General features: G+C 32.6%; 1 protein-coding gene and 1 pseudogene across 1 annotated transcript in view; one reads left to right on the top strand and one right to left on the bottom strand.

Moving 5' to 3' along the window:
* Positions 1-24,199, bottom strand: part of LOC118194219 (protein kinase C-binding protein NELL1-like) — a 153,100-nt gene that overhangs the window by 61,856 nt on the left and 67,045 nt on the right. The gene's annotated exons all lie outside the window — the stretch shown is intronic.
* LOC146992845 (uncharacterized) overlaps positions 16,822-24,199 on the top strand; it is a 9,799-nt pseudogene continuing 2,421 nt past the window's right edge.

Here is a 24,199-nt window from a genome sequence, read left to right as displayed (position 1 = left end):
AAGATGACAGATTTAATTGAAATTCATCGCCAAACTCGGCGACCATAAATACAGTAACCCTTCTCAAACTACAGAACGCCTCGCGAGTGCAAGGGTAATTCTAAAAAGGTAAAGTCACGTGGTACTCATTTTTCCTCAGCAGGGATGGCGAAAGGCACAGAATAAGACAGATGCCTGGCCGCAAGGTGATAGAATATAGAGCACTGATCCATGCAGATCTAAATCAAGGGAGGGGGGGGATAGATCCGCCCTTTTTCAAAAAGGGATATCGCTGAGGAGCTTTTTGATTCCATTCATTGAGAAACTTCCTTCGCGGGGTTTTCGTTTATCTTAAGTTCCGCTCAGGAAAAAGTTTTCCGTTACAATTACAGTGCGCCCTTTTGCAACTTTTCAGTTTTTTTCCCCCATTTTTTTTCAACCATATTCTGCCACATTACCGCGTTGTAAAATTACATATGCGCACGTGGACGGACATTTCACTCGAAGTAACTCCCCAAGAAATCACATTCATCAGAAAACTCTTCTGTCAGGGAGGAAAAAAAAAAAAAAAAAAAAAAAAAAAAGCAGCTATAGCAAGGTTCTTTACAAAAGCAGTCCATTAAATTAAACTGATTATCCAAATAGTCAGTTAAATTACTCAATATTATAAATTAAGTTGTTTATCCAAATAGAAGATGTGAATAATTAAAGGTATAATGATAACAGTGGCGTGACAAATCCCACATTTAAGGAAAATTCAGGAACTAGGTAAGTATTAAAAAGCAGGAAGGAATTAAGATAAATAACGCTGCAATATAGAAATTCTAACTGAAATATTTAATTTCATTGACAATTTAATCCTGTAAGTAATTGCGTAAAATGCCAAACAGCAATGCGCTATAAACTAGTTTTTTCAGTCGTCTAATGAGCAAAGGTAATCAAGAGTTATTCATATCCGAAAGCTCCATAACAAATTCTAACGTTTTTCTGCAATGATTAAAACTGCTAAGTATGCATCGAAATCGAAAGACTATTTTTCAAACTACTTTAAAGATGGGAGGATTCTTAAAAATTGACTGAGAATTTAATTAACCGAAAACTGTTTAAAGATAACTTTTAATAGCATTGAAAGCATTAACTGCAATTTTCATTCACAGAGATAAACTTAATTTGTATAAGTCTTAAAAACATGAAAAATCCAGACAGCTAATAATTTATGTGCATATTTTATACTTTGGGTTCAGCGGAAGAAAGCAAGATTTTTTGCTGGTGAAGCCACAAATGGATTATGACCCACTGGTAATGTAATGCCTGTTTAACAAAGGATATAGAAAAATTTTTCCAGCTGTAGCATGTAGTATTTTAATTTTCTGACAGAAAATAACTGTAAATTTATCAATATCTATATTTCCTGTCAAGATAAGAGGATATATTGAAAATCTTTGCATTATTTGTGAATGAGATAAGTTGTTTATATTGTTCTCATATAGACATCATTTGACAATCCCAGAATTTCTTTAGTTACAGTCGCGTAGAATTAATTTTTATTAAGAAAACACATTTAAAACTTTCTTATTTGATTTCTTTTCCAGTCTGGGAACTGAATTTACTAATGATATATTTAAAACTGCATTTCCAAAATTTGGTACAGCCTCACTTGAACGACACAAGTGAAACATTTTAATAGATAATGTTCGGTTAATTTATTATTTTATTTAATATTTGGTTAATAGATTATTTTATTTAAAAAATAACTCTTCTAAGTGACGTATTTATTCACAAATGTTACATAATTTACCCTAAACAAATTATTTTCAAGCACTGAGTACTATATTTCGAAAATACATTTTTATGCAAAACAAACAGAAAACCTCCGACTATCCCACACTATAAAATCTGCAGCTAAACCACTTTTTCTTAAAAATATTTTTAATGACCGACAGGTCTTTCATTAATTTAAAGGATAATTAGTTTGTGCTTAAACGTCCTAAATAAGTATTATCAATTCATAAAACGGATATTTGCTTTCAGCATCATAGACTGAAAAAAATTTTCGAATGGGAAATATGCAGAAGCATAGTAGAACAAGACTAGTTTGGTTCATTTGATTATGGTAGATGCCTTCGTAGAGGATTTTCTAAGGAAAACTGGATCATGCCCACGTTACACGTGGAAAAACCACGAAAACGGCCACGCACCTAGCTCGTTCACCTGAAATCGAACTCAGATCGAACTACCAGATTTTACAGCTCGGACGCTGTGAACAGAATCATGGTAAGAGAATATAAATTCAGGAAAGTTCTGAGAAATCCCAGAAATGAAAATATGAATATTGGAATACTGGGAGTAGAATGAAAAGAAGAAAGCATTTCGCTTACCAACACTTGCACCTGATTTTTAAGCCTATATATTCCCCTACACCTATTTAAAGAAGTTTCAACTTGTTTGGATAATCTGCGTTCTGTAATCGAAGCTTTACTGCATGTTAGTAAAGCAAAAACAATCAAATATGATGAAGACATTTTAAATATATTGGCCTCACAATTTTATGTTCCTTTGCAATGTAATCCATTGGAGTTATATACACATTTTGTCTTCACGTTAAGCTAATTTCTTCTCAAAATTTTGAAAATATGGATAACTGAAAAATATTTAATTTAGAGTTTTCAGTTTTGCATGAAAAATAACCAGGAGTATATATAGCCTGGCCGCTTAGGAGTAAAATTAATGACTTTTATTAAAACCTACGAAAACTCCACATTTAAAGCTAATTTGAGGATCCGAGTTAAAATGACAAGCCGATTAATATACCTTTGCACCTCCAATAAATGGGAGGCGCTTTGTTCTGAAACGTACATGTTAGGTAAGATGTGAGATAATTCATAAAGCTATGAATATGGCAGTACCAATATGTGGATGCTCTGAAAAAATTAACAATAAAAATGAGGGACTGGAAGAGTTTTTCTTAAACTGTTAAGAAAAATTACATGTGAGAAAAATGCAATGCAAAGAATTTTAATTAATTGTAGAATCATTTTGATACGCAGAAGATGTGAATAATGAGCAATACCCTCGCCGGGACTGGCACCTGGACCTCTCAAATACGCGCCGAGTATGTTACCGTTACACCACAAAGGCATGCAGAAAGGAGGGAGAAAATACCTTATAAAATAATTAAAAGATTTTATCAATGAAAGAAAAACCAGTCTCAACGGTAATACTCAAGAGAAATGAAAATTCCTTTAAATCATTACCACTCCATTATCGAGATGATGAATGCTGAAATCGGAAACTCTTAGTCCTCAAGAAACCTGAACTGACAGCATACATTTTAAATATTAAGATGAAAATTATATTTGCCTGTTAGTTTCATATGTGTTATAATTAACACATACCTTACCCATACTATTCATGACTTAGATCAAATAGATCAATCTCTGGTGCGACACTGAATCAGATGTTTTTAACTAAAACGATCATTAAAAAAAAAAAAAAAAAAAAAAAAAAAAAAAAACTGTTCTGAAATTTCAGCTAAGCTATTGAAGGTAATGCACGAACTTTCAAATGAATCTAGAATTTACGAAGTACTAGACAAAGAGGAAGCACCAGACAAAATCAAACATAAGAAATCGTCTTCACTAACAGCATTTACAAATTAGATGTGGCATAGGGGGCTGAGCTGCAGTTATCCTGACTCGTATATCAGGATCGTCTGCTCCCAGGCCGAGTACAATTAAACTTGCTTTTACTTCTGTTTAATTTTTTTTGTTGATTAAATATTGAAAGATAATATAATATATAATTTTGATGCTAGAAAATCTCATTTCCAGAATGTTTCCAAACTTTAACATCTGTGCTACTTTGATATTGCTTGGAAAATAAGATGAACTTTTCACGCGGCAACACGAATAGTCAGTTTAGTATCGCCATTCGGGAGCATAAGATCTTTTAGATTTAACCGATGTGTAATTTCTTAGCCAACTGAGATATTTAAATGTAATAAACACTTCTTTTGTTTTATATTTTAATAATATCTAACCGATATAACTTACAATAAATTTAATTTATAATGCATATAATTGAAAATTATGAATATTTACAGCATAATTGCACTTGATAAAAGTTCCTAAAGCCATATATTTTATATTTTGACGTAGAATCATTAGAGTTTAAAATAATTTTATTATTGTATAACTAGTTGATTGACCTAAAGTTTTAAGCAAATGATTAGACAAAAATTGCGATTTGTCTCGTACATATTCGAAATTTCTTAATTTCTTCGTTCAATTTTAGCACGGATAAAATGAAACAAGATGTATTAAGCTGTAAAATTCTTTTTTTTTTTTCGCTCTCCAAACGTAGCCTTTGGTATTATGTTTCAATACTTACATTAAAAAAAAAAAAAAAAAAAAAAAAAAAAAAAAAAAAAAAAAAACTTTGCTTTATTTTGAAATAGAAAAAGGATTGGGTGTTAAGGCAAGTGAAGCGGTAATATCTTCACTTAATTTTTGTAGAAATGAGTGTTTTGTCTAATGTTTTGTCTAAAAGAAATAATAAAGTATTTTAGCTTAATATTTAGTTTAACTTTTGTTGCGAAAAAGAAAACTGATAAATAAGAAAATATTACCCTCGTTTGCTTTGCAGTAAATTTGAGTTTGGCCTATTATTCGTCTCCTACATTTTTTTTAATATCCTGTTTACTTTTGACGCGATTTTAAATTAAGCAGCGTACGACTGTTTAATTTAACTTAAACTATTTCTTCAGTGAAATAATTTCAGATTCAATGCGTTTGAGGAATTTTAAGTTCTCACATATGTAGTAAATCAAAAGCAGATACTAATAACAAGGAAAAAGTATATTACACAGAACAAGAAAAGTTAAAAAGAGGAATAATTATCTCTCTAGCATGAACAAGCAGTTTTATATTAAAATTCAGTAGTATCAAGTACTGGTAATTAGATCTTGTAGATTGATACTGAGCTGCTCATACTTCTGAATAATTCCCATGAACAATGAAAAACAGATGAAAAAGAAAAAGCTTATTTTTTTTCTTTGCGTTCAGCATCCAATTTTCTGAAACCTTTGAAATTTCTACAGACCACGTGACAGGCTTTAATTGATCCAAGAGGACGGTTTTAGCCCCCCGCAGACCTAATGTACCCGAATACAAGGTAGCGGAAGCCGTTTCAGTTTAGTTTCAATCACAAGAGAGGATAACAAAATAGAAGGGGGATGTGTATTTGCGTAGAGTACCATTGCCGGTGTTACGCTCAGTTGGTACTCGCTCCGTAGCGGTAGACACTATGCGACGGAAACAGCTGACGACAACACAGGTGTTAAACACCGCGATCTGTACCATTCTTTCGCTGTCGCCAGCTTGTGGATCGTAGGGAAGAATCTGTCGCCAAGTTATTGGAACTGCGATACATTTCCACTCGAGAATCGAGATATTCTGAAGAAAATTTCAGTCATTTGCTTATTAGCTATTTTGCATTCCGCAGAAAATCCCTACATAGGCAATGCAAATGGAAATAAATCTCATCGCATCACAGAACACTGATAAATAAAATAAAATTCTTAAATTTATGATTTTTATTATAATTTTGCTAAATTACCAAAAATGGATGATATCACATCATTCAGTATTGTTTCAGTTCTGTTTAAGGTGCTTTTTTTTTTTTTTTTTTTTTTTTTTTTTTTTTTTAGCTAAAGCTATGTTAATTCAATCACTTTTTGATCCAGTGTTAAGTACGAAATAGGTCTAGAATTATATATAAACAACCTAAATATTTACAGTTCTGTACGTGATAAAAAAATTGCACTAAAGAACCGAGTTTAAAGATTAGACGTTAATAACGACATATATCAATCCCCCTTTGATGCGATACTAATTACAGTATTTGAACCATTTGAAAAAGAAATATTAAAAGAATTCAATGTTTAACATTAATTTAAAATTCTTCATCACTTCTCATATCATCAAAATAATAATTTACTTTCATAAACTAGTTAACACAGCCCTAAAGCACTAATCCGTAACGAGTCACTAAATTCATCTTTTGCATGTAACTTTAATTTTAATGGAATCATTTGTGTTACGTTGGGATGGACTCCTGAAAATAACGCAATAGCAGTCCCTTGAGTTTGGAATGAAACTTCCAGAGCGCAGACATGTCATCCATTCGTTATCAAAAGACTGAACCCATAATGGAAAAAACAATCGTGAATATAACATTTGTTCTAGAATAGTAGTTGGATCATTTGGTTTATGGAAAAACAGAGGGGGGGGGGCTATCTACCTGAGTAAACCTAAATATACGAATATCGTGACATGGGGCTTGAATTACATTCATAATGAAAACAACCGAATTTCTTGACAACTTTGTTCATCGGATGGAAATTTTCAATTGAACAATTTCTCAAAATGATAAGAGTAATTAGTGCATAGAAATTTGAAGAATACAGCCAAATAATGATTTCGCTTTGAAACTTATTGTTCAAGATTTAGAAATAATGATTTCGCTTTGGAAGTTCCTGTTCCAAGATTTAAAAAATTATTTTTGATAGAAATGATTCCTTTAAACAGTAATAAAAAAATGTTGTATATTCCGAGATCTTGATCAAATGCCATCTTGTTTGGGCATAATCTTATAGAGTGATATTATTAGGTTATATCGATGCAGGAGAGTGAAAAAATGTGCAATGCCCTCGCCGAGATTCGAACCCTGGACCTCATGATTACGCGTAGAATATGCTTCCAAATACACCGCGAAGGCATGCGGAAAGGAGGGAGAAAATACCTTATAATCTTTTGATTTGAAAGTATTATTTATGCTAGAAAAAAAAAAACTTTGATGAGATATTCATGTAGCCTTTCCAGTGAATATGGTTTAACGTGAATATGAGGCAACTGCTCTTAGAAATTCCTACACGAACGGCATCCCTCTCCATAAGCAGATTACAGCAAAGAACATTGGACTGATAAATCCAAGCCTAATTAAAATTTATTACATTAGATCCTAAAGATATGTTTGGCTACATTCAAACTAGACAGCCTTATTATGCGATACAAAATAGTTCGAAGAGTGAGAATTAGTAATTGGTTTACTAAATTAATTAAAATTAAAGTGCTTAGAATATGCTTCAGCTGGACAAATACCTTCTCTAATTTTTTGATTCGTCATATTAATATATAAATTGAAAATTTGCTAACAAAATCCTTTTTCGAATACAAAAGGTTCTTGTATACAGCCATCTAATTACTTTGTACAAATGGTTCTTGTATACAGCCATCTAATTACTTTGTACAAATGGTTCTTGTATACAGCCATCTAATTACTTTGTACAAAAGGTTCTTGTATACAGCCATCTAATTACTTATCTGGTTAAAAATCCAATTACTTATCTGGTTATAACATTATCTGGTTAAAAAAAGTGGCTCCCTTCCCATTGCAAATGTTTCCTCCCACCTGGGTTTCAATTTATTAGATTACAGTAAATCACACAAAAGCTACCTGCTTAAAGAGAACGGTTACTTCGTGAAAGAATTTCTGTGGCAGACTGGTTGGCATTGACGTTTGCCTATGAAAAAAAAAAAAAAAAAAAATGAAAATGCCCAAGCATTTAGCCCTTTCGCAGGAATTTGAACCCGGACTGAATTACCAGTGCTTAGCGTCTTATCCGTTCAAACGCAGGCAAGTCACTTTACCCATGGACCAGCTCATCGAAAGATGAGAAATTTCAATTCACTGCTTGCTTTAGGGCCCTAGTGAAGATTTCAAAATTGAATCAAGAATCTATCTAAGCTAGCATGGGAAGAGAGATAATTAAAAACATATTTTTACGAGTTAATAAATATGTGGTTCTTCATTGAATTATCATGGATTTAAAACATTTTACATAGATCATAAATATATTAAAATATATAAACTTAAGTACATGGAAAATGTCTTTTGAAAAAAATCTGTTCAATTACAAATTTGAGCTTCAAATATATTAAAAATTAACATAAATCGTATGCTATTTTGCTTAAAATTCTCGAAGAGTTAATGAATATAATTTTAAGAAAATTAAAGAGTAAAATTACTCTCTAATTTGCCACTAAATTAGAATTTTAGTACACTTGCGGATATAAGTCGCTAGAAACGTTTTTTTTTTTTTTTTTTTTTTTTTTTTTTGGTATTATATTGTTATCTTGCAACACAGAAATTTTATCTTAGAGTATACAAGTCCCATAATTATCGCATTTGTTAACTGCGGTATTTTCTCTTTTAAAAAATAGTAGTAGTTTTGTATTAGGAAACGTAGGTTCTTCACGTATTTGAATACAAATCAGTCATCTTAAGGCATCTGCATAGACTGAAATACATTCCTTATTCCCATAAGCTTTTTGTAACAAGAAAATAATGACCTGCCTGAAGGGGGGAAAAATTAAATTATTCTCGAAACTGTTTAATTTTAAAAATTAACCATCTATTAGTAATCATGCGTTTCTTTTCCTTTACTAAGGAGATTTACAGTGGGAAAGTAAAAGTCTTCATAATTTACATTAATCTGTAGCTATACATAAAATACATGCAAAATTAATTCCAATCGCAAACTTTTAAATTTTTGAGAGATTCAATACTGTTAAGTTATCGATACAAATTAATAAGTTTTCATATATACAAAACCTGATAATTATTTAGGTCCGCAAGGCTGGGCATAGAGCTCCATATTTTAGGCGAACCACAAAATGTTTTACGATTTACTCATAATTCTTATTTTTCTTTATGGAAATTCGAAAACTGTATTGAGAGACATCTGAAAGAACTCTGGGTACCATATGAACTTTATCGGGTCCTGCAAGTAGCCCCATTCGACCTAATACGGATTACACAAGCCACATCATCTTATATAAACATAAGCGGGTTAGGCATATAATTGAGAAAAATATGTAAAATTTTCATAGGCGATAAATGCTCGATAATTGCAAACCACGCATTGCTCCGTGGACGCTTGGGTAACGTCACCTGGCGGGTCGCGTGGCTCACGTGCAGGAACTCCCCAAAGGCGAAAAGGGTCCCGAGTGGGGGAATAAGACCGGAGAGGGGGGGATCGCGTGCCCCATTGCATGCTCTTTGATTCCCTTCGTCATTTGCCTCATCCAACATCCTTTCCATTATCCACACCAACCAGTCTACCCCCCCCGACAGGATATTAAGATTTTTCTAGTCAATATGATGGCATTTAGTTCACAGTAAGGCAGGGGAGGGGAACAAATAGCATTCACATATGGGAATTCCTAGTTCACTAAATTATTTAAGAAAACAAAGTCGAAAGATAAATTACGTTGCTTTATCGCTTAAAATCCAGGCATTTTCTCTGTAATGTAATTAAGATATATTCGTGAACACCGCCAAGAATTTCGCAAAGTCAAGAAATCTAACTTCTTAACACGAAACTATTTAGATATGAGGATAAGTTTCCTGTAAGCTCGATTGCCGGGTATAAAAATCCGAGATTTCTTTCGTGTATTTGGGAGTGGGTTTGCAATAAATCACTTTTATGCAAATGAATTAAGGTGACACTGCCGAATTCAAACAGGCAATTTTGAAGTCCTTACTTACAATAACGACCGAAATGTCGACAAACACGTAGCAAGGAATTAAATGTCCAGCGGAAGAACTTGCGCAAAGAAACAGTACGTAACTAGAGTAATTTAAAGATCCCTCTCCCCTCAGAAGGAAATATTATTTAAAATGTTTGGTTTGATCTATAAAATAAATAAATAATTTACTATTCGCTACTGAAACGTGTTTGGTAATTTATTAATATATAACTATATACCGATATAAAAGGGAAGATTTTACGTTACATTGTTGTATAAAATATGAATTTTGTACATTTTTAGTTTGACTTTTGGTTATTCCATCTTTTCTGGTTAGGGTTGCTTTGACTTCAGACCGCTGTCGAACACAGGTTTCATGAATTTTCCATCTGGAATGGGTTTAAATGTCAGCGGCGCCGGTGTTAGGCTTTTTATCAGTTTGCCCAATTTCAACGCGCTCTAAATTCTGCCTCTCGGTTCGGTTGCAAAGGCCTTGCATGCCAGTTATCTTCTTAAATAAATAAGACGAACTTCTGTCACATTTAAAGTGAATAATAAATTAATTCGCGGTTAAAAAACATAGCCTTCAAATACGCTGAGAAATTTTGCCGTTCTCTCTAGCCTCCACCTGAGTACACGATGTGATGACGCAATAACGGAACTTCTTAAGTCATCACTGACAGCTCCAACTTTCGCTTTAGATTTAGGTGAAGTCATAACTAAGGCAGCTTCGAGTTTCTGCAACATCCGTAGCAGATACCATGAATGGACAACTGTTTTATGAATGAATTTTGATATCTTATCAGAGAAAGTCAACTTGAAAATGACGCGTCTTTCCTATAAGCTTCTTTCTTATCGGTGACGTGGACAGGAATTTTACACCTACTATTTACACTATCCCAGCGGCATGTCACCCCATCTGCAACCAGACGGTAATGTGACCTAATGCAGCTATACTGAGTAAATTTGCTGACAGCTGATGGATAATACCGGAAATTAAGCGTTTCAGCATTTAAAAACAAACACGAATTTGGCAATTTTTCATAAATTTTCGTGAAAAATTGGAAAAGCAAATAAAACATATTCAATTTTAAACAATCTTGATACAATTTCATATTTTCGTTTTCATTAAATTTCGATATCAGTGTGGGAATTTTATTTTCATTTTTTCAGATTTCTTTTAGCTAATACTTTGCAGCTTTGTTCTACTCAATAGCAAAGAAAAAGCGATGATATATTTAAATTTTCGTTCTTCGTTAGCTCTGATATCACGAGACAAAAATATATTTTACAAATTTATTGGTACCGTCGCAAAGGCAGGCTCTAGTTCAATTGTCCAGAGAAATCGAATCCAGAAGGAAACAACTAGTATCCTTTAAATTATTTAGCCATTGGCCAACTTCGATGAAAAACCACAGAAAAATGTAAATTATTTATCACAGAAATGTGGTTATCGAGGAAATAGTATATTTCAAAGAGAATACATTTTACCATTTCACAATAATGCTAAAAATCGTTGGACAATTAAAGTGTTGCAGTTACCACTTCTCAAGAATTTGGTAAGTTATTAGCTGATTATGGAAAAAAAAAAAAAAAAAAAAAAAACCCGCAAGGTCAATCTACTTAAACAGCGAGATGCTCTAAGTGAGACTGTCTAAGTGAAAGTGACTCGTATTCTCGTTACACATGGGAAATACCATAAAATCCCCTAAGCAACCAGCAACCTGGGAATGGCTACCAGTATACAGCGGTCTTAAGTAGACTCGAAACATAAGCACAAGCAGATGCAATACTGTTTATTCAAAATATAAACCTTTCCAAATATTACTATACGTTGCGTTCTATTTTAAAAAACTACCTTAAATCTTCAGTAAATAATAATAAAAAAAAAATAATGTGCGCATCTTTCTTGGCGCCTAAAATGTTCAGCTGTCGTAAGGCTGATTATTATTTATTTACAAACTAACCATAGAATTTTTATACAATTCTTATTACCAGAAATTTTACTAGCTTGTAACAAGGTAGAATTAAATTATAATTAGACTTCCACCTTTAGAAAATATCCTGGCACATACACTGATGTCTTGCGATCTGTACTGTCATTTTCGCAAACAGGTTCTGTAGCGCACTTCAGAGTTTTAACATATGCGTGAAATAATTTAAATATTGCACTTCCAGGAATTCCTACTCAATATGAAATGAAAGAATAATATGAAACTGATTTTCCTGTAAATATTATTCTGTCATAATAAAATATAAAACAATAGTGAATTCCTTGTTAGAAAGATTATTATAGAATGCGTCAAATGGTCATAGCTTCATAGCATGCTGTAAAAAACAAATAAGAGCAAGTTGAGGAAACAGACAAAAATAGCCTAACTTCTACTAATAAAAAGTTTTGAAATTAAACGACTAATCCAACTTGATGCCAAAGTCGCATTTCCTGAAAGGCAAATGCTACTCAGTTTTAATTAGAATGACTTCCACGAAAGCACCAGTTTCTTTCAAGTACAGAATGTAGGTAATCCTCAAATACATTTCTATAATTAACTAACCACATGACTATCGTGCCAGGAACATGATTGCTTGTTTTTTTCAGTTTTCTTTATGGACATGGATATGTGCGTAATCGATAACGCAGACACGATGTGCATATTTTGGTGCAGATGAATAAACAACTAAATTAGAATATACGTAAGTTTTTGGGTGATCCAACATAAATCAAATCGAACATAGGAAACTTCACTTGCTTTGGGTTTGGTTTTATCTTAGGCCATCTGATATAAATAGGTCATATTTGAGATCAAGTAAGGACTAGCTGCGATGAAGGATAATAAAAACAGTCCTAGTTTTCCTCAATAACTACACCCTGTTAAACAGGGTTTATATAATGCAGACAATACAAAGTTTTATTTAATTAAAAAAAAAAAGAAATAGGATGGTTTGGTTTATTTGATTACGGTAAAGCCCACAAAAGCTGTCTGTCTAAGGAGAGGGATGCCTTCGATGAGGACTTTCTACGGGAAAGTGGGTCGTACAATACGTTACGCATGGCAAAAGAACACAAAAACGCCCATGCAGCCAGCCCGTTTGCCTGGAATCGAACCCAGATCTTACTACTAGTGCTCTGCAACTTTACCACTCGGATGTTGGTGGGAAAAGAAATAGAATGACTTTGAACTCTACTTGAAATTTATTTGAATTTGATGAGTAAAGGATAACTCTCAGAAGGCTCCAAAAGAAAACCAGGAAATAAAGCAAGAGTAAAACCTTAGTTCTAAGGAGCAGTCAACTCAGCAGGGATGCAGAAAAAGATTTTGTCTGCGCCTTTGTAAGCGATTTCTTAAAATTACATTTGTATAAATCTGTTAAACACCTTATTAATATGAACTATTGAACTTCCATTCCGGTTTCGTTAAAAGCCACTCCCAAACCGATCCTTAAATTAAATTTAAATCTTAAAATTTAAGAACTTCCCTCTCAAAATACTGCTCAGTTGAAGACTTAACCCTTGTCTTACCACAAAATTGCATGTGTTGATTAGTCAAATAAGAAAATACCGCGCTGACCTGTCTTACAAGGATTGTGTTCGTCAAGATTTTATTATCAAATTGGAAGAGTGAGTTTTATTCAAAATCTAGGCCAATTTAAGTTTGCTTCTTTTTGGTCTAATTTTAATTTAGATCTGCTTAGTTTACAGATGAGAAATCCCGTGAAAACTCCTGCAGACATGCCGTTCAAAAGACGGTAACGAAACCGTAGACAAGAGCTCTTCATAGCTGGACTTGGGCAGGATATATTTTAATATAATTAAGTAGATGCAATATTAAGTATGCAAGCCAAATATACAAAGTAACAGTATGTTATCAGCTCATGACACGCATCCACTTTACGGCACTTTACTTAATAAAACTAAATTCGTAATTTAATAATTGCTTTTTCGAACTTAGTCTAACATTTTGAATACAACTGTAGTATATCGATTCTAATTTACTATTTTCATGATCAAAACTAAATCTAAAATTCTGAATGGGAATTATACTTGAGCATACGAGTTTAATATTTCCCTTATTTTATGTTATCGAAAAACTCAAACTGATTATTTATACATTCTTTTTGAATTTTTGGTGCCATTTGAATTTTTGGTGTAAATAATCCCTACTGATGCTTAATATATCAAACGGAAGAAGTTATTTCGATAGTGAAAGGAAGAAAGGGTTATTTACTTGGGAAATTGTTTCTTCTGCATTTCTTTCGTACAGGATGTCTGATAAAAGTGATTACATACTTTATTTTTTAAATATTGATCTTAGACACGAGTTTCTAATCACATAGTTTCTAGAAGTAAAGTGAACAACTTTACGAGAACAGATTCAACATTTTGGGGGGAAGGGGCAGAATATCAAATGAATTCGAAAATACAAAATTTGACTTTTTATGGTCCCTGAAAAACCAAAATGTTCATTCAGATAATTCAATTTCCAATAATTCCACATATCTGGATAACTGGACTTTTGTGTAACACTTTCAGTTATGTTACATATAAAAAGTTCCACAACTTAGAGTAAAATTCAAAAAGTAATCTTGTAAAAATTTTTTCTGAATTGGTTCGCTTTCAAGAAGAAATTAACGTTCACTTTAATTTATTTGTAAAATGGGAAAAGCAAAAATAACAGCAGGTGTATCAAAACCAAACATACTTCATGAGGCCGGAAAGAGTGAAAGGTAGACCAACAATGATTGCAATCTTCTGTTTTCCGTCCACCCCAGCTGTCCACTTTCGTTGTAATATGTATAATACAGCTATATCATCATAAAAGAACATCCTAACCAAAAAAAATCCAAAATTTTCAAAACTTTTTCTTTAATTTTAAAAATCTGTCATTTCACATTCCAGCTTTTCATCAACAAATAAACCATAAAAGAAAATTATTTAAAATTATTAAACTTTACATGGCGATCCTTGAAACAGGCCGTACATACATATATTTAGAGGCTTTTCTTTACGATCTGTTTGATAATTATGGGCTTCAATGATTCTTTATTGCCAAGTTATACGAAAAGCAGCTCACACGGCGATGTGATGTCGACAAACATTTCTCGAATAATATATTAGGCTTCGAAATATCAGTTTATTGTTGAATTTGGAATCGGATGGTTAAAAAATAAGATACTTTTCTTATTGTACATACTATTACTTTGACTCAAAGATTATCACAATACACTACAATTTATACTGAAAATGTTTTAAAATTCGGATATGCAATTTCAGTAATAAATGTTTTTAAACGAGTTATTATAAAATGTAAAGCATACGTATTCTTAATGCCAATAAATTTCTTTTGATTGAAGTTATAATTTCTTTTTGACTTAAGTTATAATTTAATGTTGCAATATTTTAAATCAAAATCAATGTGTTGCTTTCTTTTTAATTCTTTCTAAAAGAAACATTTAAAGAGCAATTCATAATCATAACAGTGCATAACATACGAAATTCAAAGTGGCATGTTTGAACATTTTTATTCGTAATTAAATTTTAAATTTTTATTATTTTGCCCAATATTGCTGCGTTAAATTTGAAAGTTTAATACAAATATAAGATTCTACAGTTACTTTTTAAAGAAAGCAAAATTTTCACGTTATCGTTCATGAGATCAAGTGTAAACAAGGAGTCAGATAAGCTGTAATTTCCTGGAGTACTGATTTGTAAAGAAATTCATAACGATAAAGAAACCTACCATCAGTTTGGGGTAAAAAATTCATCTTAAACAAGTCGCGTATTAAAATTTCTCATTAGAGTACGGTTTTGGCTTATACGTTAAATAACGTATTAAATGAGCTAGGATATATAGACATTTCTATTAAATTATTGTAACTGTTCTTTACACGATAACGTAATTCAAAAACTATTCATCAAGATAACAGTCGAAGTTCTTAAAAACTAACTACATTTACTTGACAACTGCAAAATTTATTACATGCACGATTTCATATTAGAATTTCTGTATTAAACATATGCGCAAAAATATTAAATGCGCTCTTGAAGCGTGATATTAGATACTATTTGGCTGTATCATTAACCCCTCGTTAAGCAATGTATATAATTTCAGTTTGTAGGAAGCACACCAATTTGAAACTTAAGACAAAATTTAGTCTTTAGTTCTGTTGGTTTCACAGGAAAACTATGCATATTCAGGGAATATAAAGACAAGATTATTCAAAGAAAAGTATAAGATTTATATCCATATATTCCTTCTTGGAAATATGAAACTCTTTCTACCTATAAATGAATAGTACGAATACCTAGCAAACATTCTACCAATGTATATATTTCGAAAGAATATTCCCGTCACACACTGCTCCTCGTACACTCCCATACATTTGCCCTTGAAGAAGACGGCCCTTGTAGCCCTTTTTCTATTGAAACAATATCAAAGACTAAATTTTGCTTTAACTGAATTATTTCACTGCTTTGATAAACTTTGCCTGGCAAAGTGTTTGAACAAAGATTTCACAGCACATCAATAAGTTTTATAACGGTAATGAACTGAAAAATAGATGATAGTATCAATTAATACAGACCTGCCCCAAAATTTCAGAGATAAATACATAATTTCCATGTATATATGCATTTTTGCCCGTAAATTTCCACTTAAAAACAGCTGATAATTAAATTAAAAAATCATAATTTCAGAAAATTTCAGATTCCCTTTCAAAACAAACCCAAAAATAAGTTATAGATTTATGTCAACATTCTACGGGCCAATAAAAGAATAAAAAATCATATTCAATAAGTAAGTCAATTATTATTCCGAGTTTCGAATCCCGCGAACGGACTGGCTTTCATGGTTTTCCTCAATGTGTCCCCAAGTCCTCCACGATTGCATCCCTCCCTTTAGGCAGAATGTCCTCGTTCTTTGAAATAATTACATAAACCAACACAATCAAATATTGTAAGTTTCAGATATTTGACTTTTTCATAAAGGTGAGTATTTGAACTAAATTTTCTTTGCAGAAAACATTCAGTTATCGAAAACTCAGATTTATAAGAAGTCTAAGTACCTGAAGTTCCACTGTAATTTTATAATCTAAAACACTAATTTCAGTATCATACATCAATTTTGAACTTGTTTATTTATTATCCACCTTTAGAAACTTCATTTGGCGCTTTGGTAGCTCTGGCTGAGACATATCCTCTTTCGGTAAGGCACTCTATTTCCATAATGTAAGCATCTCAAATAATCAATTGATTATGAAAAAGGGCACAAGGACGAACGGTGATAATTGTTCTTATCCATATCAAGTTCTTACCCATGGTCCACCAACGGCAAAATATTCTTCATGCGATATTTTTGTTCGTAATTACTTTGTCTTCACTACGATTATTGTACTTAATAGTTGTAAATGACACGTTGAAAGATGAAACAAAAGTACGAGGAGAAAAAAAAATGTCTCCTTAAAAGGCAAGACATTTTTGAGAAAGAAGATTAAGGATTTCTTGTATATACTTCCTAATATAGGGCTCTGATTTGATTTAAATTAATAATAAAGATAAAGAATTATGACATGGTTTTAAAGTTAGCATGTCCTAGTTCTCGAAAATATTGCTTTATTGCATTGCTATTATGATCTGAAAGAGGCTTCAAAAATATTCCTTTTTATAAAAAGTAATTTATCCATTCTTTGATCAAATAACACAAAGTATATCTTCATTTTTTAATATAGAACGCAATATAGAATATCATAAAAATCTGACCATGTATCTAAAAGAACTGATAAAAAGGAAATACGAAAATTTCTAGCAATTCGGGTTCCATCTTAATTACTGACAGGTATGATAAAATGTATGCTGATTATTTAGGATTAAAATTTTCATGCTGCATGGTTAACTATTACACTAAAGACAAAAAGTTTGAAAACTGATATTTTTATAATCAACACTTCTAAAATTAATTAAATTTGTAGCTTGGCATAAACTGTTAAATGAATGAAAGTAAAAAAATCGTTACAGGAGGCTCCCATTTCACAGTTTAACTATGTGACTTTAAACTGTGAAATTACATTACATTATGCATCCAAAAATTTAAATTGTGAAATTACATTAAATTACATGATAAAAACATACGTGTGTGTGTATGTATTTAGTGAATTAAAATTAAAGTCAATAGCTGAGTTTAAACTAAAGTCAATTACTCTTAGCCGTTTAACATTAAAATTTGCTTTTAAAAGCTTCATAAAGGTATTTTCATTCACAAGGGAAGTAAAAAAATAAATTTTCTTATTTATCTTCGAAATAGTTGATCACTTAATCAAAACGTAGAATAGCTCACATTGCTTGCACTTGCATAAAATATTACTAAACACAAGTTTTAATTATTAAGTTATCTTGGGTGAGAAAGACTTCTTGAAAGAGTGTCTCCTACCCATAAAACAAAAATTGTTGAGGCATCAGAAATCGCTTTAACATGAATAATATATGCCATTTATTACAATTACAATCAAATACATTCTCTGTTAAAAACAGTTATGGTTAATTTCCATAAAAATGTGCCCATTTATCCATCTGTTCAGCTTGCCTGTATGAGCAATAATAACCGGAGCTTCTCCTGCGGACTTTTGTCGCGTCGGCTTTCGTGTAGCGGGCTTTTGTCAGAGAACTCAGGCACGGTTAAGGAGACCTCGCAGTTTGATTTCGTTCTTTGGGAACATGGTGAAAGCTAGAATCTTCAGTTTTAACTCAGGAGTTACTGATAAAGTTTAAAGACTTAAGCAGATAGAAAAATTGCAGATTATCTGAGAAAATAAAGAAAAAATTTATGCAGAACTTATCTTCAGAAAATACGGCTTTAAAAGAAGCGTTAGAATGATGTCATTTGTAAACCAAAAGAATAGAGTTCTGTCAGGGTGCGAAAATTATGTGGTAGAATATGGTCTCACAAACACAGAAATAAAGAATTCTACATTAATTATGACAAATGGACCACTGTACGTCTTCTGTTTATTAAAAAAAGAAAAAGATACATTGTATCTCTGCAATCTTATTCTCCATTTCCTTCCGGGAAGGCTGTTCTGTAGGATCCTGTACTAAACTCCTGCATAGAAATACATATTTATTACTCGGATTAAATCGCTTTTGCATTTTTATGGCATCTTTAGGTACATAATCAGTCATCGTACTGTGTTAAAATGTTATGCTTATTTTCTGTGCCATATATATTTTTCTCATATAATGATCTGTAAATAGGTCTGCGACTATCTCAAATATGCTTTCTATGGTAACTCATCAAGGGTATTTCTAAAGTCATAATGAATAGTGGTGAATGGAATACATACAATTTCTTTTGCACTGTTTGAGCACTGAAAGATATAGCCCGTTACGCTTTTCATAATCAAAAGCGTTTGTTAAGGAAGAAATAGGTTTATACGCCTAAGTTTCGATTTTCACAACCTTGCTGATCACAAAATATGCACTTCGAAAAGACTTCAGTAGGAAGCAAAGGGCACAGAATTTTCAACTGCTGAGTTATCAGAAATACCAAAAAGAGAATCTGGATCACAGGAGTGGGAGTCTACCTGCTGAGTGGATGGGTAAGCGTTTAACAAACGGAAGACTCACTATTTTATTCCCTGTGGGCTGGAGATCCCCTAATTTGATTCCCACAGAGAGCAGAATATTCCTCGCCTTATAAGATACCTTAAAAAAAATACAGTAAAATCGATATAGTTCAAAGAAGGGAGGAGAGAACGAAAAAACTCAGTTTTCATCATATATGGCATGTTTTTGCTAGAGCCAAACAGTGCAATCATAAGCAAAAAGATTATAAACTATGCAACAATACTAAAATTATATAATAATTGGCAATATATCGCAAAAATGTAACTTGAAAATGAAATCATTTCATTTTCCATTCAGGCAGTAAATAAATACTTTGTAGCCTTTTGAGCTCGCATTAATTCCGATAGCAACACGAAATTTTGAGGAGGCAAACAGCAATTAATTTGTCAGAATAAACGCAATGTTTCATAAGCAGATGGAGTATTTGAAATGATGTCACTATGGTGGTAATGCTTTGCTCCTGAAACATAGATTTATATAAAATAAAAGGTAATATTAGGTATGTAGCAAAAGAATTTTGAGCTTACTCGACATGCTGATTTCAAGGATAAGCAAACTTTAATGGAGCATAGAAGTACAAGAACCTTATGTTATTCTTTATGTAATTGTTAACCAATTATAGGTCTTCCGAAAAGGAATTCGTTTAGATAAAAGTGAAAGGCTTTGAACTATCACTGATTTATGGTTTAAATACGTTTTGAAGGAAAGAGAAATTTATAAAACATTACTGATTAACACAAACCATTCTATAAAGATTTAGGTTATTTAATTACGGCAAAGCCTCGAGGGCTATCTGCCTAATTCTATAAAGAAGTCTGAAATGGTTAGCGAGTTTTATTGATAATGCTGATTAAGCAGAATAAATGCCAATAACATAATAAGTGAGATTTAGCATTAGTTTGTCATGTTTAAATAAATTTGGTTATTGCTCTTATAATTTAAAATGCTTTTCTTCAATTGCCTTCCAGGATTTAAAAAGGGAAAAAATATGGTTTCTCATCTAAAATAATTGAGCTGTAGAACAACTTAGAATTTAAAATTGAAATGAGTTATGAAACCTTCAACAAGCTGCAGTTTCAGATCCTTTCGCTTTTCAAACTAGTGACTCAATTAACTTTTAGTTAACGAACAAGTTGTCTCGACAGTTCATAGCAACTTCATGTGGGGGCAGTTGTGGATTTTCTGTCGCAAACCCATAAAGGTTATATGCACCGAAAACCGTGTCTGATAAATCCTAATTAAAATTAGGAACAAGCACTAGTTTTAGGCAACCACACGTTTAGAAACAGCGCACTTATAAGGTTAAGGATGTGAAAATGATAAATTATGAGATGAACAATTACATGAAACTCGCATCGTTTCAGATGCAAAGTAGGACTAAATTAAAGAAAATGAGATATATTAACATACATAACATTAAAATATCAAGAAACATCAAAACAAAATTCAATAATAAACACCCGTCTCTTTCAGGTATTGAAAAATATTATCATTTACCTCTTTTCCTATAATACGATCAAGAGGCAAGTCACAGTCGCTAAAATACTTCAGTTGAAGTCTGTTAAATTGCGGATACTGAACTAAAAAGTGATGCACTGACTATTACACTTTGAACATATTCGTGCACTGTCGACCTTCAAAAGATAACTGTACGTGACTCGGGAATGACTAGTTTTTTAAATGGATTAACAACCCTTCCTCCCTGAAGTTTCCTTGTGACCTCCCAGTACTGGGAAGGAACGTCAGGAGAATCAGGTTAAGAGTTAGACATGTGCCTTCGTCCTCGCTGTTTTATCTGATAAAAAATTGAAATGGCAATGCGTGTGTGTGTGATTATGGCAAAGCCTCGAGGGCTATCTGCCTAAGGGGAGGGATGTCTTCGTGGAGCACTTTCTAAGGGAATCTGGCTCGTATACACGTTACACATGGGGAAAACCACGAAAACGCCCATGTAGCCAGCCCGTTCGCGAAATTCGAACCTCGGATCGAACTACCAGTGTTCAGCGACTTTACCGCTGGGCCGCTGGTGGGCCTTGAAATGGTAATGAAGCAAAATAGCTGCATTTTAATGTTAGTGGCTATTAACCCGGACCAATCAGAACGACAACAGACTGATTATTTTTTTAATGGTAATGGTTGCCCAACGTTTTATTTACTAATCATTCATCGGGATACAACTTCCATTAGTTTGCCTACCACCCAAGTTAAACATTCATTTTTATGTAGAAAAGCGTATGAGAGATTAGTACATGATTTTTTTCTTTTACAGTCATAATTTTTATATCCATGAAGGAATATTGTCCAATCTTCTGAATACACGAGTAAGACATAACGAAGCCTCATAGTGTCCTTCTACGGGTTCCCAAGATATTTTTCATGATTTTGTGAGGAATAAAAGGGTTATTTTGCCCTCACTCTAAAAACTTGGAAAGAGAGTAGCGGTTTCGCGGGCTTAGATGATAGTAAGGTCCTGATAATACAACGAAATTACGGTCATGAACGCTGATTAGTATCATAATCCACTTGCATTGGAGCAGTTCCAAATTTCTCATGCATAATATAAATAATACATGATATTTTATAGATAATTTGTTCAATAAACTATACAGAAATGCCGATAAAATGGAAATACTCATAACTGGTAGCAAAGTTTTCCCAATAGGGAAACTACTAAAATAATTCGGAGAACAGAAGAAGCAAATATGATTCTATTGACCGGGTTCCGATCCCAAGACCTATGCACATATTTGACCTTTGTGACAGTCACGCATAGCGTGTTGGTCCACCAGCAAAACGTGTGGGAATATTTGAACAGGAAATAATACTCTTGAATTGTATCGGACACCTCCCCCCCCACCATGCGTTCCATTCCCATGGACCTCCCCCTTTTTTACTCTACAAATGGATTTCTAAGCAGAGTTACTTAGCAATTCCATTTCTATTGATACTCTTTACAGAACATGTTAGTGAACATTAACTCACACTTTAGAGTTCTTTTATTAACACGCCAATTTAGGTGACATTGATAGTAATAAGTTCAGGTTAGGTTAGGTTAGGTTATTTAATTACGGCAAAGCCTCGAGGGCTATCTGCCTAAGGGAAGGGATGCATTCGTGGAGGACTTTCTAAAGGAAACTGGCTCGTATACACGTTACACATGGGGAAAACAGCCATGCAGCCAGCCCGTTCGCGGGATTCGAACCTCGGACCGAACTACCAGTGTTTAGCGACTTTACCGCTCGGCCGCTGGTGGGCAAGTAATAAGTTCAGGAAAGCATTTATCAATTACATGCATATTTGGTAAAAAATACAAGCAAATATGTTTACACATCATTTGAGATCTGTGCTTTAGATTTCTTAAACACATAAAATAAAATTTATATATTAAACGCGTTTTCAAACGATATTTTTCTTGGTCTGCAAATACATTTTGTACACCACAAAATGGTAAATAAAGAATAACTCACAAAAAGCGTTAAAACTGGAAAGCATGCAAATCGCAATCTAAAATTATTAAGGTATGAAATGACTGAAACCAAGAAAGTAACATTTGATGTACCTTATGGGAGCAACTGTCTTCTGAATTGAACAGGTACAATTACCTGAATGATAGAAGGCTGAAATTGGCGACTAAATTCACTAACTTGTATTGTCTGTACATAAGAAAAGTTCAATTCTTAATCTTAAAGCTCATTCAGCCACAGCTCAATTCTTAATCTTAATCATTCAGCTACAGAACAAAAATCGGGATAGATTAAGTATTAACAGTTTTACCCATTTGATTAGAGAACGGCCATTCATACTTACCTTTTCATTTTACAACGTTTTTCTTAACGAAATAGGTAATGTGAAATAGGCTTCAGAAAATTTATAGAGCTGATAAATACAGCTTAGGTTTTATCAACTACATGAAAGCCAGATAAAGGATAACATACTATACAGACTATGCCATCATAACGTGTATCATCGAAAAAAGCTGAAAGAAAACTTTTCTTATGGTCATATTAATTCCAGTGGATTTCTTTTCGTAGCAAAGACAATGCGATAATTGAAAAGGACATCTTATGCCTAGATGGAGAATATTTATTAAATTGAACAGAATATAAAATGAAACACTATAAAAGTTAAAATTGAAATGCTACGAAAGTTAAAAAAAGCTGAAATGTAAAGAAACAAATGTATGAGATTTTCAATATTGGGAAAAGTGATATTTTTTAAGGGGATAAAATAGAAAGAGGTCTCTCTCTACTGGTATGATTCATGACGGTTGCACTATCGTTTTCAGGCATTTGCAGTGAAAAGATCAAAATCTAAAAATAATATGTTATTCGGTGGTCTAGAAAAAGATGAGTAATGGCAAAGTTATCTGAAAAAACTAATATAAAGAACCTTTTAGCTTAACGATCTTCGTGTTACTGAAACATTTAAGAAACAAGTAGCATATTCGAAAGACAACCACAATTTTCTGTAGACATTTTAAACGAATTCTGGATGCGTTGCGAACAACGATGAGGCGCAAATTATGTGTAAACGAGAGGAGCAGTATTTTGGAGCTTTGTAAAATGCAAATTTCTATAAATACATTTTTAGACTATGTTTAGGAAACAAACTCTTATTTATTTGAAGTTTCCATTTAAATTCCGGAGAAATCAGTGTCTACCTTTCCAGAAATTCTTCAAGAAAATGTTCTTTATTCATTTTGATACCATTATTATATATAAATTAAACTGGGCATGCAAAATTTATTTAAATCATTGATCTTCGAATAAAAATTTGGTAAGATAAATTTTAGAAATGCACTTTAATACTTATATTGAAGTAATCCATTTCCAGAAGAAATTTATTCGTCCGATTTGATCTAACAAGACTTGCTTGTAAGTAAACAGTACATTAATGTAACTAACACAGTCTTAGAACCTTGAAAAGATAGTGTCTAGACAAAAGTGATGAAATGTCTAGACAAATTGATGCGTCAAAAAGATAAACTATAAATATATTTATTAACTTAACCTTT

This window comes from Stegodyphus dumicola, chromosome X2 (genome assembly GCF_044657685.1).
Source record: "Stegodyphus dumicola isolate Sdum_Otavi_A_Nest chromosome X2, ASM4465768v1".
In the NCBI taxonomy this organism is placed as follows: Eukaryota; Metazoa; Arthropoda; class Arachnida; order Araneae; family Eresidae; genus Stegodyphus; species Stegodyphus dumicola.
The sequence above is the reverse complement of the archived record's forward strand: the minus strand, read 5'-3'. Positions and strand labels throughout refer to the sequence as shown.